At 41.8% G+C, this 16,427-nt stretch overlaps 1 protein-coding gene across 34 annotated transcripts in view; it reads left to right on the top strand.

Annotated features, from left to right (window-relative positions):
- The window catches only part of CELF2 (CUGBP Elav-like family member 2), a 549,658-nt gene that overhangs the window by 258,631 nt on the left and 274,600 nt on the right, over positions 1-16,427 (top strand). The window lies entirely within an intron of this gene.

The raw sequence follows: 16,427 nt of genomic DNA, 5'->3' as shown, positions 1-16,427 counted from the left end.
ACAAAAAGTGTGATTTGTTTTAAGGTTTAATTTTCAGAAGACAAAAAATATGGGAAGAAGAAAATGAATTGAAAAAAGAGTTAATAGGGGGATTTGACTGGACTTCTGCAACGGTGTTGTCTTTATTTTACTATGGACCAGATCTTTTTGGTCTCCAGGCAAAACTCCTGCTGAACTTCCTGGGAGTTCTGCTTGAGTAAGGAATGCAGAATTTGGCCTTGTACTCCCTGTGTCTTGGTACCAAATACAGATCCATGCGTTGACACATTACACACATTTTTGCTATAGTTCCTAGCCCCCTTTGAGCAATTAACTCAACTTTTTCCTTACTATAGATAAGTCTTCCACATGTGCTGCCCTTGTTGAAAAGGAATTAATTGACCTGAACCCAGATATGTTATGGGCAGTGTAATGTGGCCCATCCCAGTATATTGACTTAATTTAGTGTGAAGCAAATACATCTCTGGTTGCTTTTATGGGGACCACTCTTTTCCCCTTTGTTTGGTTTTGGATACATTTTTGTTGGACTTTGAGTAAAGGACTCTGTGGCCCTGGAAGGGCAGGACTTGTCAAGTGCTCTAGCTGGAGGACCTAATGGACATTGGGGGAAACTGAGGCAAAAGTGCAGCAATGCCACATCCAGCCAGGAGGGAATGTGTTGGGGTGGCAACTTTGCAACACTGCCTCAGATGTTACTGTACACATAGGGCCTCTACCCTCTGTTCTCTCTCTCTGTTGTGTAGTAACTTCTGATGCACTAGAGAGCTGAGCAAAGGATATGTGTATATGTAAAGAATGGCTGGAATGGGACTGCTGAGCAGCTTTAAAAGTCTGCTCTTGCCACAGACTCTATTATGCTGTTCAGCACTTCGTTATTTAGGGTTTCACTTGAATCTGCTTAAATTCTTCTTACATTGCAGAGCACAGAGCTCTGGGGATAGCGACTGTCTTTCTGTTCTGTCTTTGTACAGCACCTAGCACAGTAGGGTCCTGGTCCTTGACTAGGGTAATTCAAATAATTCATCATAATAATAAAACTCCTCAGCAGGTCATGCAAACCCTTCCTTTTAGAACATGTGGCAATACATGAATCAGAAATATTGCAAAAGAGGCTTAATTGGGTCTGTGAAGTCATTAACCACACTGACTGCTGTCCATGTTTGCAGGATAATATGTTACTTCAGAATCCTTAGATACCGGTTCTTCCTTGCTTTTTCCTTTGAGCAAGCCGAGTGGGCACATCTGTGTACTTTGGGACTGATCATGCCCCCCTTGTGAGGGCAGGATAGTTGCCTTGAGCCCAAGCTCAGGCAGGGATCCCATCATACCACCATCGGGTATGAGCATCTGGGGAGAGAACAGGAAGCTACTTATTGCTGCAGAGATGCAGGGGATCTAGCAAGATGCAGTTCAGCTTGGCCCAAATGAGAGCCAGAGGCTGCCTCCTAGAGAGAGAGGTTCTGTGGGGGCCAGACCTTTTCCCTTGTAGCACATTGGCCACCTGTCTATCGTTAAGTATCAGAGGGGTAGCTGTGTTAGTCTGGATCTGTAAAAGTGGGTATTCACCCACAAAATCTTATGCTCCAATATGTCTGTTAGTCTATGGATGCCACAGGACTCTTTGCCTCTGTCTATCGTTGTGTTTCTTTGGTTCTGAACTCCCTTTGGGAACAGGAGATGCCAGTGGCGCTTTTAAAAAGATCTCTTATTTCTCTGAGAAAGGGAGTGAAGAGCCCTGTAGGTGGCTCAAGTTAATCAGTCCTTCTCTTAGTTTGCTCTCTTGGATATGAAGAGGTCAGGATGGGGATAGCTGCAGGTAGAGGACAAGTGTATGTGGGATGGACAGACATATTTGGTGTGTGGGAGTGGGAAAAGGGGGGCGTATTGTGCCAGACATGTGCTTATGTGTGAGGTACATATTTGTGTTGGGAGAGCTGCCCTGTGAGTAGGGAAGAGTACTACATGCTTTATATGGGTGTTCATAGTATAAACATTAGAAATGATGCAAACTTAGCAGAGAAAATATTTTGAGCTCCATATATACCAATTTTAAATGTCATAATTTGCATTAAAAAGCAAGAAAAAATAGTTTAAAAAAAACCCCAAACAGCAAAATCCCAAAACCCTGAATATGCAAAACTGTCATGATGATGCTGATGATGCATTTAAAGTGTGACTCCTGAAGTCCTTTGTGAAAACTTAGCAGGAAATAACCAAAACTAAAAATGCATTTGAAAAAGAAATATATCTGTAAATAACTAAAGATAAAAAATAAAGTATCCAAGAGCCAGCAAACACTCTCTTTCCATCTGAAAACGTACTGTAAATAATGAAAAACTCTCATAGTGCCAATGAAAAAAAAGTAAATTTAGAATATAGTACTTCAATATGCCATCCATACAGCTAAAACTGTCTTCCAGACTCTCATGGTCTTGTGTCTTGATTTCTGTAACATCCTTTTCTCTAGCTTTGAAAAATATAATCTTGCCCCACTCATATCCATTCAGAATGCTGCTGCAAAGATCATTTTCCTACCTTTGACTGCTCTTTTCATCCTTCACTTGAGGAGTGTCACCCTTCTCTATCCCATCAAACATAAGCTACATATCTTGACTTTCAAGGCCCTTTATAACTTATACCTGCCCTATTGTCTCTCATTCACTATTAAGATGTTGACACTTGCCTCTGATTGACCTGTGATATTAGTCACCATTGTCCACTTCTTAAATTTTCAAAGAAGCACCTTTGTACTTTCTCCCATGCTGCTCCTCTGGCTTGGGAGAAGCTCCCCAGAAACATCTGCAAAGGTACCTCGTTGTTCTCCTTCAAATCCCTTCTTAGCACTCTCCTTTGCTATGATGCTTACAAAAAACTTGATGAGTTAGCCTCTGATGGTACTAAGACCACTGGCTATGATACTGACCAATATTGCCTCATTGCTTCCTTGTGGTCCCCAACTGTATGTTCTGTTTTCTCTTGTTGTGTGCTGAGGCTACGTCTACATTTTAAATGCTGCATCACTGCAGCTGTGCCGCTCTAGCATTTTAATGTAGACACTTACTATAGCAATGGGAAAACCCCTACAATTGTTAGAGGTAATCCATCTCCCCGAGTAGTTATGTCAATGGAAGAATTCTTCAGTTGACTTAGTGCTGTCTGTACTGGGGGTTAGATAGGCTTAACTACAGCACTTGGGTGTGGATTTTTCACATCCTTGAAAGACATAACTGTGCCAATGCAACTTTTCAGTGTAGACCAGGACAGGAATTATCCTTTTGGTAAACTCTTTGGGACAGGACTCATCTTTTTGTTCTGTGTTTGTACAGCGCCTAGCACAATGGGATCCTGATGCATGACTGGGGCTCTTATGCACAAATAGAAATAATAATAATAATAAGTTATTATTATGAAAGAGCTGTTGTAATAGAAATTCTGTTGGCCAAAATATAATGCATCTTAATTAAAATGGTTAGATTGTTTTTCGCCATAATCTAGTAAGAGATTTGTCCCAGCTGCATCAGAGCAGTAGTTTGAGAAGTAGGAGTAAATGGCAGCCCCTGTTGTGAAGATTTTCACTGTAAAGTGCTGCTAATCTGCTCATTTTCTCTGTAACCAGAAATTGTGACCACCTACCACCTGTACCTGAGTGTGAGTTGTGTAACACACCCCTTCACACAAACCCCAGCTGCTAAGCTGGAGGATCAGCTGAGTGTATAGAGGGCCATATCAAGACCTCCTAAAATGTGTTACAGCTCCAACTAATGATGGAATTTCCAAAACTTTAACATACTTAGTTAAGCTTTCTGTACTGGCAATTGTTTAAACATTAAGGTGTTTGTGTTAATCCTTTGTCATGTACAATATTTTTTTTCACCAGTACAATTAATATATGTGGTCTTATAATTAAGATGCACCAGGAACATCCATAGGACCCTTTTTGGGGAGGCATCATTTTTTATCATGTATCTGCAACCACAATGGGAAGGAACGTACTTTTTAAAATAAAATGAAAGCTGAGATTCTCTCCTAAGCACATGACTCCAGGAGCTAGGGCTTTTAAGTGAAACATCAGATACGGCAAGACTTGGCAGTGCTGGATTCTTCTGGGTTTACTGATCATCCTCAGTATTTTTCTTGCTGTTTATCCATACAATACTCCTTACATGTGCTGTGCAGGTTCAAGCTCCACATCAATGGTCTCCCAACTGTGGAGTGCGCCCCTTAGGGAGGCATGGAGGAATGTTCAGGGGCACGGAGGGAGTGCCACCCAGCCCCACTCTGCTCCCAGCTCTGCTACAGTCCTGGCCCTGGATGCAGCTCCACCCCTGGCCCCATCCACAGTTACGGCCCCAGCCTTGGCCCCTTGCTCCCAGCCCGGCCATGATTCTGCACCTGGCTGTGGCTCAGGTGCCAGCCGTGGTGGCCTTAGCCCCTCCCCCAGCCTCAGCCCCCAGTCACAGCCCAGCCGAAGCTCCATTCCCAGTGCGGCCCCAGCCTTAGCCACCAACTGCAGCCCGGCTGCGGCTTTGCTTCTGGTCACAGACCAGTCCCCACCCTCAGCTTCGGCTCCAGCCCTGAGCATGGCCCAGCTCTGGCTCCCGACCCTGGCTCCCAAAAAAGGGGGTGTCCATTTACGGGGAAGAGCAGGCGTGAGGTAAAAAGTGTGGGGACCACTACTCTACATGTATGTGTAGGTCTATCCAGTCTCTAGTATGAAGAAAGATTTACCACCTGAATTGCCTTTGAGACAGACTCATAGGCCTGTTGTTTGCTCTGAAGTGAAAATGTCCACCTTCTTCCTTTGCTTGGCTGTAAACCTGTGTGCATATTATACGCTTTATTGTGCGATCAGGTTAATTTCTGAGGAGCTCAAAGCACTCTGAGGGATCAGTCTGTTGAAAGGGGCACAAAGCAGCATCAAGATCACTTATTCCTCAGGCTGATTCTGGTTTACTATTGAGGCGGCAGAACAGTTACTTTAAATGTACAAATACCAGACATTTTTATTTAAGATTCAGTTAATTTACATGATGCCAAACTCCTCTGATATGGATTTTTTTTTAGATCAAATATATACTTTTGTTTTTTCCCCTAAAATCTTATTCACTCTGAGCTTGACTCTACAGGACAAATTGAAGCTTTGATTTCTGCTTCTTATATTCACGCAAACAACTGGCCCCGTTAGTTCTGACATCAGCTTTCCTCTCATTGTTAAGCAGCGCCTGGTTACTCCATCTCTGAGTAAAGTGACATCCCTTCTTGCAAAATTTTATAGGCCTCAGGTTTTCAAAGAATCTTGAGTTGATCTTTGTTCTGATTTATGTGTAGGTTCCTGATGCAGTAGAATAATGGGAAAAAAAATAGAAGTAGAATTCGTGCATGGGTTAGTATAATGCACACGTCATTTCAGACTGAATATTAGCGTGTCAAAATACCTCTGCGCTTGGCAGGAGACAAATTTCATAACCTAAGAGGATACGATTTGAGTGGAGTTTTCATGCTCCATATGTTCATTGTGTTCTTGCTACTGATGCAAACATTATCTATAAGTACGTTTTCAAGAGGCTGAAAATTGCAGTCTTTTTGCTGAACAAAAAATACACCTTGAAGAGTGGAATGTATATCCTCTCCATCCTCATTTATAAGGTTTTCAGAAATCAAGATACAAGGCCCAATACTATGGCTCTCAACTACATGAAACCAACACCATTCACTGATGTTAGATCCCTTTCCATTTTAAATGCTGGCCTTTCAAAGATCGTATTGTAATGAGGGTGAATTGCATTATTTTTACACTGTCATGTTTGTGCCACTAGATTCAAGGTCATGGATACTTCTGTTGTTAGAAAGATTGCTTCTGATTAGAGTTCCACATCCGAACTTTCCTCCAGAAAACTAAACTCTTCTTCAGAATTTTTTTTAAAAATTAATTTTCTAGTTTTGTGTGTTACAGTTGATAACATCTCGGAAGTTTACAGCTTGCAGATTGTCTTCAGTATTCCCATTATCAGAGGTGTGCCGTCTATGTATGGAATGCATCCTTTGCGTGCCCCAGAATTCACAAAAACGTGGTCCAACTGGTGGCCTGTGCACCGGATCTGGCCCAGGGGATGATTCTGACTGGCCCCCAAATGCAGATTGTAGAACAAAATGGCATCCTCTGTGTGGTGTGATCTTGCATGAACCATACATGCAAGGTCACACCAGATGGAGGACACCATTGTGTGGAATGTCATTAAAAAAAGGTCAGACCACCTAGGGCATGCAAATGCAGAATCGAATTGTCCATGATAGAACAGCTAGCGGCACAAATTCTTTGTGAGGATGGAAAGTTTAGTACAAAATTTGTTCACTAAAAATGTGTTGTATGCCATACTACAAAATGTTACAGCACACCACTGCCAACTACTCAAAAAAAACTTTGGTACACTAGGACTGGAATTTTCAAATGGGCCCATGGGATTTGCGTGCCCTGTTTCTACTGATATTTCATTGATACTTTTTGATTAGGATTCTCTTAGAAAATCCAAGCCCCTTGTATATCAATGTGTATAAATATATCTATTTGAAAGATTTACCCTAACCTGCTCCCCCACCTCGATTAGCTTCAGCCAAACAGCTGGCATTTAGTTTTTTCTCTGGCATGTGGATTTAAAGTTTCCTTCTTCTCAGTAAAAAGAAAAGGAGTACTTGTGGCACCTTAGAGACTAACAAATTTATTTGAGCATAAGCGTTCGTGAGCTACAGCTCACTTCATTGGATGCATTCACACTTCTTCTCAGTGTGAGTTAGGGATGAGAGAGAAACCATGAATGAGTTATGTGGATCTCACAAAGAGACTGCCACTAAATCCTTTACACTATACTAGACCATCAAATATTCATCCCATAGGTTGCCAAAAATATTTTACAGTTTTAAAAATGTGTATTGGGACCACTGTAGCATCCTGCTATAAAGCTGTACGCCTTATTCACCATCAGTAGTGCTGTACTGGGAACAGTGGGAGCCATAAAACCTAAGTTACCTAAATGTTTTATCTCCAGTCCTTCCAGGAAAGCTGGGACTATGTCATTAACTCACAATCTTACTATTACATCACTGGAAACACTTCCCATTTTTATGTATAAACCTCCAACACCATACCTATTCTAGGCCTTAGGCTCATAATTTAGGAATGGGGACGGGGGGACAACATTTTGGGTGAGAAGGCTAGTTTTGTTTTGTTTTTTAATAGTGTGGTGGCAGTTTGATACTTCTCTGGTGTTTGGAATGGCAGAATAAGTCCCAGGTTAAGTGGACTAATGGGCTGAGTACAGGTAGGGTGATCAAAGGTACATGAGGAATTCTGAGGTTTGTGATGTCTCACATGGGTATTACCTTCACATGTGTGGACGTACACACACACACTTCAGTATATTACTATAGAACATGGGAAGACAAGGTGGGTGAGGCAATAGCTTTTATTGGACTAACTTCTGTTAGGGAGATAGACAAGCTTTCAAGCCACACAAAACCCTTCTTCCCATTAGGGAATGGTACTACCGGCTTCATGGCAAACTGCAAGGTGAAACAGATTGTTTAGCATTTGCATATTATAAGGGACCACTCAAGGTAGAGTGGCCCGTTAACACCTGTGCATCCACAGGACAAAAAGAGGAGGTGAGTGGGTATCAGATTGGATTTATGGCTTCTTACAACAATGTCTCGTTCAGTCCATGATTTTTAGTAAATAATAAATTTAAGCCCCCAGGATCCTCTTTTGAAAGTATTTGTGCAGGTTTCCTTTGAGGATGACAACTGATTTTTGCCCATGATTGCAGAGGTTCTAATAGGCCACTGTACCTTAAATGATCCCTTACAGTATGTGCTAACTACTTATGCCAAATCTGTTCCACCTTGCATTTTGACTTGATATCGAGAGTACCTTTCCCAGACCTAAAGAAGAGCTCTGTAACTCTGTGTGGCTCAAAAGTTTCTCTTTCTCTAGCAGAGGTTGGTCCAATAAAAATATTACTTCACTCACCTCATCTCTCTAATATCCGGGGACCAACACAACCACAAGTACACTGCATACATGTAGAGGTTATATATAAAGTTTTTATTGTCATAAATTTGCAATGACTGCATTATTCATGACTGGTGAAGCTACAAGTGAATTAGATATGTCATTCCAGTAGATTGATCATGAAACCTTCATGCGAGAGCATAGTGTGTTCTATATAAACTATATATTTTGTAGAAAAGGGTTTTGAAAATTTTATTCTCACTGTAAAAAGAAAAGGAGGACTTGTGGCACATTAGAGACTAACAAATTTATTTGAGCATAAGCTTTCGTGAGCTACAGCTCACTTCATCGGATGCATTCAGTGGATATTCTGAATGCATCCGATGAAGTGAGCTGTAGCTCACGAAAGCTTATGCTCAGATAAATTTGTTAGTCTCTAAGGTGCCACAAGTCCTCCTTTTCTTTTTGCGGATACAGACTAACACGGCTGCTACTCTGAAACCTGTCATTATTCTCACTGTGTTTCACATCCCTTCATCTGCAAACTAATACAATTAATCCAACTATGTAGAACTAGGAGGAGGGGAACAAATAACTATTGTACAGGGTTACACTGGACGAGAAGCTGGACATGAGTCAACAGTGTGCTGTTGTTGCCAAGAAGGCCAATGGCTTTTTGGGATGTATAAGTAGGGGCATTGCCAGCAGATCGAGGGATGTGATCGTTCCCCTCTATTCGACATTGGTGAGTCCTCATCTGGAGTACTGTGTCCAGTTTTGGGCCCCACACTAGAAGAAGGATGTGGAAAAATTGGAAAACGTCCAGCGGAGGGCAACAAAAATGATTAGGGGACTGGAACACATGACTTATGAGGAGAGGCTGAGGGAGCTGGGATTGTTTAGTCTGCAGAAGAGAAGAATGAGGGGGGATTTGATAGCTGCTTTCAATTACCTGAAAGAGGGTTCCAAAGAGGATGGATCGAGGATGGATCAGTGGTAGCAGATGACAGAATGAGGAGTAATGGTCTCAAGTTGCAGTGAGGGAGGTTTAGGTTGGATATTAGGAAAAACTTTTTCACTAGGAGGGTGGTGAAACACTGGAATGGGTTACCTAGGGAGGTGGTGGAATCTCCTTTCTTAGAAGTTTTTAAGGTCAGGCTTGACAAAGCCCTGGCTGGGATGATTTAGTTGAGGATACGTCCTGCTTTGAGCAGGGGGTTGGACTAGATGACCTCCTGAGGTCCCTTCCAACCCTGATATTCTATGATTCTATGATTGTACAAAAATCAATTTTCATTACCCTAAAATACCATTTCAGTGCATACAAATGGATGCATTTTTAAGGTTCAGTAACTGAGCCTTGTCCTGGTGGAAAGGGTATTCCTGGCCTTCTGTAATAATATAAACAGTCATTTTTAGCCCTGAAAGATCATGAGTTACTAATCCTCTGGGCTGGACTAAATATTTCCAGTGTAAAACCATTGGGTCATGTCAAGCCTTGGGTCACTGGGCCAGTACAATGTTGGGGAATAGAACTTCTCCATCTTTGGGGGGGGGACAAATATTACTCTGTTGGGGTTTTGTTTTCCCAGTTGGAGGTATTTGAATCTTTTCCAAAGTTTGGAGTGTTAGAGGCTGCCTCATTGGAGTTGGATTAGTGGGCAGAATGCAGCTGAAATGGTCAATGGTACACTTTCTGCCAAATGGGGGAGATGGTTTCTGGATCTATCAGATGGCTAGTTTTACAATGCGTGTACAGATTTTTAATGGTTTCATGATGAATGCTTGAAAATAAGTTAGGGCTTGATCCTGCAAGCACTTACATATGTGAGTGACTTTGTGTGTGGGAATAGTCAGTATTACTGATGTGAGTAAAATTACTCATGAGAATAAGTGTTTGCAAGGTTGGGCCAATAGTGGGTATGCACTCACTTATTATGACTGTAGTTCATTTACTGTAGTTAGTTTTTGTGTTGCTGAAAATACGACAGTGCTTGATGTGAGTGGGTAATACATGACTTAAAAACGTCTACCACAAAGTGACCCTGGCCCTTTAAGAGGGAGCATGTCAAGTGCACTTGTGCCTCATCAGCTCACTCCAATTTGGGCTTAAAAGAGGGCACCTGGGCCCTAGAAGGAAGAGAGATGTGGTGAGTCAGGGCCACCTGGGAGGAGATTGGCTGGAGATTAGAACTGCCAGAGTCAGAACATGTTCCCCTGGAGGAAGGCTGAAGGCAAGGAGCAGCAGTAAGAAAGGTTTGCCGGCTGACTGCCCCAAGCCAGAGAGCCAGGGATGGATGGGTGGAAAGGGGTGAAGGCAGGAGCAGCAGCAAGAGGGGTTTGCCATCTGACCGCGCCCGAGCCAGAGTCAGAGGGCTGAAGGCAGGAGAGGCTTACCCACTGATGTCTCCATGCTGGAGATCAGCACCCAGGAAAAGAGTCGGGGAGTGACAGATGCTCCCCTAATAAGAATGACCTCCCAGCAGAAAGGCTATGGTGGTTCCTGCTGGAAAGACCAGGATTGCACACCCACTGGAAGGGCTGGGGTCACTGTCTTGGCAGAGGGACAGATGAGGAGCCTAGATATGGGGGAGGACACTGGAGTATGGTGAGGATGCACTCCCAGCAGAGAGCTTGGGCTGGATCCCACTGGCAAGAGCAGGGTTTTAAATTCTACATGCACAGGGGGTGGAATTGACTATGTTTTTGGACTTCTTGTTTGCACTATGTTTTGTAACAAGGTGGCCCCCAAGTGGGTTATTACTCAAGCAAGAGAGCCTGGTATAGAGTCCTTGGGTAAACTGAGAGGGAAAACTGAGGCAGGCATGCCTGTCATGCCACGGGCTGGGGCAGGAGGGCACTTTTGGATAGGGACACCTTCTTACTGTGTGTAACAAAATATACTAACTGGGATTAATATTCTGTTTTTGGTTGTCCACCATTTGTAGGAAGTGGACTGTAGTCAAGAATTTAATAGATAACTTGAAATATTATAGAGTGACAAGACATGAAGCTAGATTAATGCACTTTATCCATTTCCTGCCTAAGTTGATGATTCTTTCACCAAGTTCCACAGTCTGGTTAGAGCAGGTTATGCACATAAGTACCAATGTGACTTGGTACACCAATGTGTAAATGCAAGAGTTCCCTGGATAGCATCTATTCTTAGAGGTCCAGCAAAACTTATTAAAAAAGGTAATTAGAACAAAGCCAAAATACACTACATTAGCCTCCTTAATGTTCCTGAATTCTCAGAGCTATCTGTGAGCATTGGCAAAGGCAGGTTATATTTCCACTACAGGAGTCCATGAAAAATACTCTCGGAAAGTTAAACTCACGTTTTTTCACATCTGTTAGTTCACTAACGGAGGTATATATTTTCAAAGTCAAGTAGAGCTGTCCAGAGGATGACTATTCCATCTTGCAGCAGCTTTCAAAATGCATTGGAATGAAAACAAAACTTTCCAAGTGTTTCTGCAACAATGGAATAGTGCCAAAATGTGCATTTTCTTATTGAAACCTGAGCTTTTTGGTGAGGGAAGGTTTGAGACTCTCTATAGTCTTATTCTGTAGGGAACTGGACTATGATAGGTTCAGAGCAGAGATTTTCATCCCAGCTCTTTGAATCTGACAAAGAAGGGACTTGAACCTGGGTCGTCAGGCCAGTGCCCTAAACACCAGGCTATATAGCGAGACTCGCTCTCACATCTGACTGGAGAGCCTTGGACCTGAATCTTTCTGACAAAGTAGCATATTTTGACAACATGTCATTTGTTGAAAATGTATCTGGTACCACATTGACATGTTGCACCCAATTATCTAGCAGATTGGTCTGGTCAGTAAAAACCAGCTGTAACTGTTACTATATTTGCTAGTCAAAACTCTGTGTCTAGAGGTCCTGAGTTCTAAGTGTTTTGCAGCTGCCTTCCCAGAGAGAGCTGCTTTCACCATGATGTCAGCTCCTGAGCTTCAAGAGATGTCAGGTGGCTACATCCATTTCCTTTTCAAGGAAAGCTCTTTTAAGAGTGAGAGGAAACCAGTCTTCCCCCCCCCCCCCAGGTCCTAGATCTGCGGATGGGGGTTGAAATACAGGTCTTCCTCTTTTTGCAGTGTCATCCTACATTTCTGCTATAAATCAGATTTTTTTTTTTTGGAGTATCACTTTGCTGAGATGATCTTACTGCTTTTGGTTTTCCCATTGGACTCCATAATGCATTTTCAAGCCCGTTCAGATTGTCTGTCTTCTCTGCTGAGCCAAACCTGTCTCTCTGCAGGCTTTTGGGGGATTTCTCCAGATATTAGGTGCACAAAAATCTCAGTATTCTGAGAACTGAGTTCCAGCCACTACATCCATGGGAACAGCTTTCCGTAATGAGATGGGCCCCACCAAACTAGGCCACAAAGAGGACAATTCTTGAGTTCATCTCGTCAGTTGCCCACATTCATTGAGATTAGGTATATATTATCTTCATATTTATAAAAAGAAAATGTGCCAAATAACAGAAAATAAGTTGAGGGAGGCAGGAATCAACAAAATCTCAGGTTTCTCAATTATAGGCGGATATGGGAAGCCCCATAATATTAAGAATTGGGCTCTTCTAAGCTTTACAGTCCCAAACTACTCATGTTTACTTTTGCTAGCAGCCTAGTTTGATATAGCAGCACTTTTTTTGCTTTCATCATGCCAATTACTGAAGTATTCCTTCCCTGTCTTCAGTCATTCTCAGCTTTTGGCTATGTTCTCCCATTGTTTCACTGCAGTCCTTGAGTCTTTCTGCACTGTTAGCTCTGTAGGTTGAATTTAGTATCAGCCACAGCTACATGTCTTCCTGTAGGGTGAATCCCATTGAATAATACTAAGTTCCGCCTTAAAAAAAAAAAGAGTGGTGGTGGGGAGGGGGGATGTCTTCATCCAGCAGAACAGATTGAACTTCAAGGACCCAGGACTTTATATTTTCCTTAACGCCTAGAAGAGCATTTTGGAGAGGGATCACTGTGTGGTTCATTTCATTGCCCTAGAATTCAGGCCACCATCACAGTAGTCTTGAAGGCTTTCAGGGGGAACCTTGTTTCCCACCAAGTTGTCTGTTTTTATTTTTTCTTATTAAACAAGATAATGTTCAGCTTTTCCTAGGCACCAAGCTGTCTGGCATTCAGTGAAAAACAGTAATGAATTTAAAAGTAAATGATTAATTTTAAAAGATTCTCTTTGTCAGGCTGTGAAAGATACGATTGAAGTGTGCCTGAATGAAGCTAGCTGATTTTCACCTGATATCACAGACAGTGAAACTATAACCATTCCATAAAATTGTTTGACTAGTAAACATTACAACAGCCAGAAAATAATCAGCTGTTACCAGCTTTAAAGTGACTGGTTCCCCGTGTTAGGGATCTGAACTCCAGTCCTCAGGCTATTGTATTCTGTAATGCTAATAGCACTAGTATGGTATTATTGTGTTTGAGACTTCAGAGATACTGTACAAGCATTTTCTTAGGATTTCCTGATCTTTGCATTTATACCCAGCTGTTTGTTATTCAGTTCAGCCATGAGCATCTGAGTCTCAATGGACCATGTAATGTGCAGCTGTAGCCAGATGTAATGCTTCCTATTCCTAAATGTTTCTGTTAGAAGCTAAGAGTGGCAGCTAAAGACTACTGATAACAGTGTTGCTTGCATTAATTTAAACTCTAGAGCTACACTGATTCTGTTTGGCAAATTTATTCCATAGCCAACAAGCAGAGCAATAGTTCCAATCTTCATCGTTGCTAGCAATGTTGACATTAAATACATCAAGTATGTCTGTGCTGATATTGCTAATTCAAATAGTGTGAAGATGTCCAATCTACATAAACAAATACATTTTGAGTACAGTTCTATTTGAGAGAAAGAGAAGTCAGCTCTAAACAATATCTTACAAAGATTAAAACAATTCAGCAAATGCTCACCCTCCCTTAATTTTTCATTTTGCTTGGATAACAGAGAAATCTTAGGTTTCAGAGTAGCAGCCGTGTTAGTCTGTATTCGCAAAAAGAAAAGGAGTACTTGTGGCACCTTAGAGACTAACAAATTTATTAGAGCATAAGCTTTCGTGAGCTACAGCTCACTTCATCGTCCGATGAAGTGAGCTGTAGCTCACGAAAGCTTATGTTCTAATAAATTTGTTAGTCTCTAAGGAGAAATCTTATAACATCTTAATTCAGATTTCAGCCTACCCTTGCTCTGTGTGACATTTGTGGCTGGGGCAGTGGACTGGGAGTCTGCCATTGTGTGATTTTGGGCAAGTCACGCTGGCTGTGATCCTGGAAGCTTTTCCAGGTGAACAGACACAGTGCCCACATGCCATAACCGCTGGCATTCCACCTGAGTAGATCCGTTTGCTGGATCAGTGCCATAACTCAGTGCTCTCTCTTCTCATTTACCCACCTGTAAAATAAGTAGAATAAGAATTACCTGCTTCGCATCCATGTTATGAAATGTTTAATGCTCCTTAGAACCCTTCGAGTCTTTTAGCTGGAGCACACTTACACTTGCGAAGTGGTAGGGGAGCTGCAGGTTCTGAGCACATCTGAAAATCTTTGTTTAGATAACTTTATTTAGGGCCTTAACTTGGCTCGAGAAGCTAACTTTAGGAATCTAGGTTGGAAAATTTTGGTCCTAGCTTTTACTATTTACAGCTATCCTGGAACATTCAAAACATTTTTTCCTTCTTATTGTGACTCATTTTTCAGCATATATATTTTTTTCACACAAATAATCCTCAGAATCCACCCAAAACGGGAATGTTTTCTTCTTTCCTCTGTGCATAGTTAGAGTGTTTAGTACCACAGAGCAGCCGGCAATCTGTACTCATGTGCTAGGCAATCTGCAAACATGTTTTGATTTCAGAGTGATCAGCATTGCACAAAGGATTTGAAGCAATTGTAACGAATTACATAGGGGAAGTGCTTGTTTGAAATCAACTCCATTAACATGGAGCACAAACCATTGCAAAGTCAACAGTTTTCCAAGTGGCCAACCCCAAGTATCTCTATTGAAAATGCTAACAGACTGTTTAATTAGGGGGTGAAAATTGTTTACAGTCAGTGATCCCAAGTTTTGTCATTTTAATAATGGTTAAATTCAATCTTTTTTGATGCTTGGCAACTCTATAATTGTTTCAAAAACTGCTTATGTCTAGTTCAATTCATTTGAATGTATTAAAATTGAGCCTCCCTACTGCAGTAGTGGTGTTTACTTAATTGCGCTGTGTCATCATGGCAAGCAGAGAATGACTAATATACAGCAGTGGATGTTAAATGGGTATTGTGTTGCTAGAGAATATGTATATTTGTGTGAGATGTATGGCCAGTTTAATGGGAAGTACTGGGTGGGAACCCTTTTGAATATCATGGTAAGTGTTATTCAAGATTTTAGATACGTATGTGTCTGAAAAGTTTTTGTTTTTAGATTGCAACATCTTCTGTTTAGCCCCAAACTTAACATAACCTGTCACACTGGGAATCAGAGAGGAGTAATACCTAAAAGTGTCACATTCTGCCCCTACATACGTCCACTTGATTTCAGTGGGAGCTGCATGCTTGTGACTGAGAGCAAGATTTTTCTTTACCTCTTTTTATTTTCTGATCTTCGCCTTACACAGTAACAGGGGGACTGCATTATTGAAATGCAGTGATCTGGTCATATATTGTTTGCATAACAGTAGGACATAGTCAGCCCAGCAGCTTTTGGGGCCCACTGTGCTAGATGCTGTATGAGCATAGTAAAAGACCAGTCCATGCCCCAAAGAGCTTGCCATTTAAATAAACAAGAAAGACAAAAAGTGGGAAAATGGTGGCACAGAGATGAAATGACTTGCCTAAGGACACACATCAGATCAGTGGGCCTTCCAGCCCCTCAGAGTTTCCCATCCTTTGTCAATGTCCTGTTTTAATGTAGGGCCTTACTTACACTGAATAATATTTTGTTCCAAAAATGGGTCCATTGCTGGACAAGGTGCTCGTCAACATGAGTAAAGATACCAAACCTGGCCCTTAGGTTGTAAGCTCTTCAGGAACAGAAAGATGGAGAAAATCCTGTTCCCATTAAAAACCAGTGGAAGTTTTGCCACGGATTTCAGTGCAACCCAGGTTTCCTAAGTCCCAGTCCTCTGCCAAGAATTATTATGACTTTGTTTATGGTAGCACCCTCTATGTGCCAGATAGTTTCCAGACACTTTGCTCCAAGGAGCACCGTGTAAGCACAGGCACATAGAAAAGTAGAGGTTAGGAGGAAGGGGACACACTTTTTTTTCTTTCGTTTTTTATTTTTTTTATATATATATAATCCACTCATCACAGCAGAAGTGGATCTTCAAAAAAGGACTTGAATTTGGAAAGGGCAGGGGCCTCGCAGATGAGGCCAAGAAGGATGTGCCATGCATAG

Source organism: Dermochelys coriacea, chromosome 1 (genome assembly GCF_009764565.3).
Source record: "Dermochelys coriacea isolate rDerCor1 chromosome 1, rDerCor1.pri.v4, whole genome shotgun sequence".
Classification (NCBI taxonomy): domain Eukaryota; kingdom Metazoa; phylum Chordata; order Testudines; family Dermochelyidae; genus Dermochelys; species Dermochelys coriacea.
The sequence above is the reverse complement of the archived record's forward strand: the minus strand, read 5'-3'. Positions and strand labels throughout refer to the sequence as shown.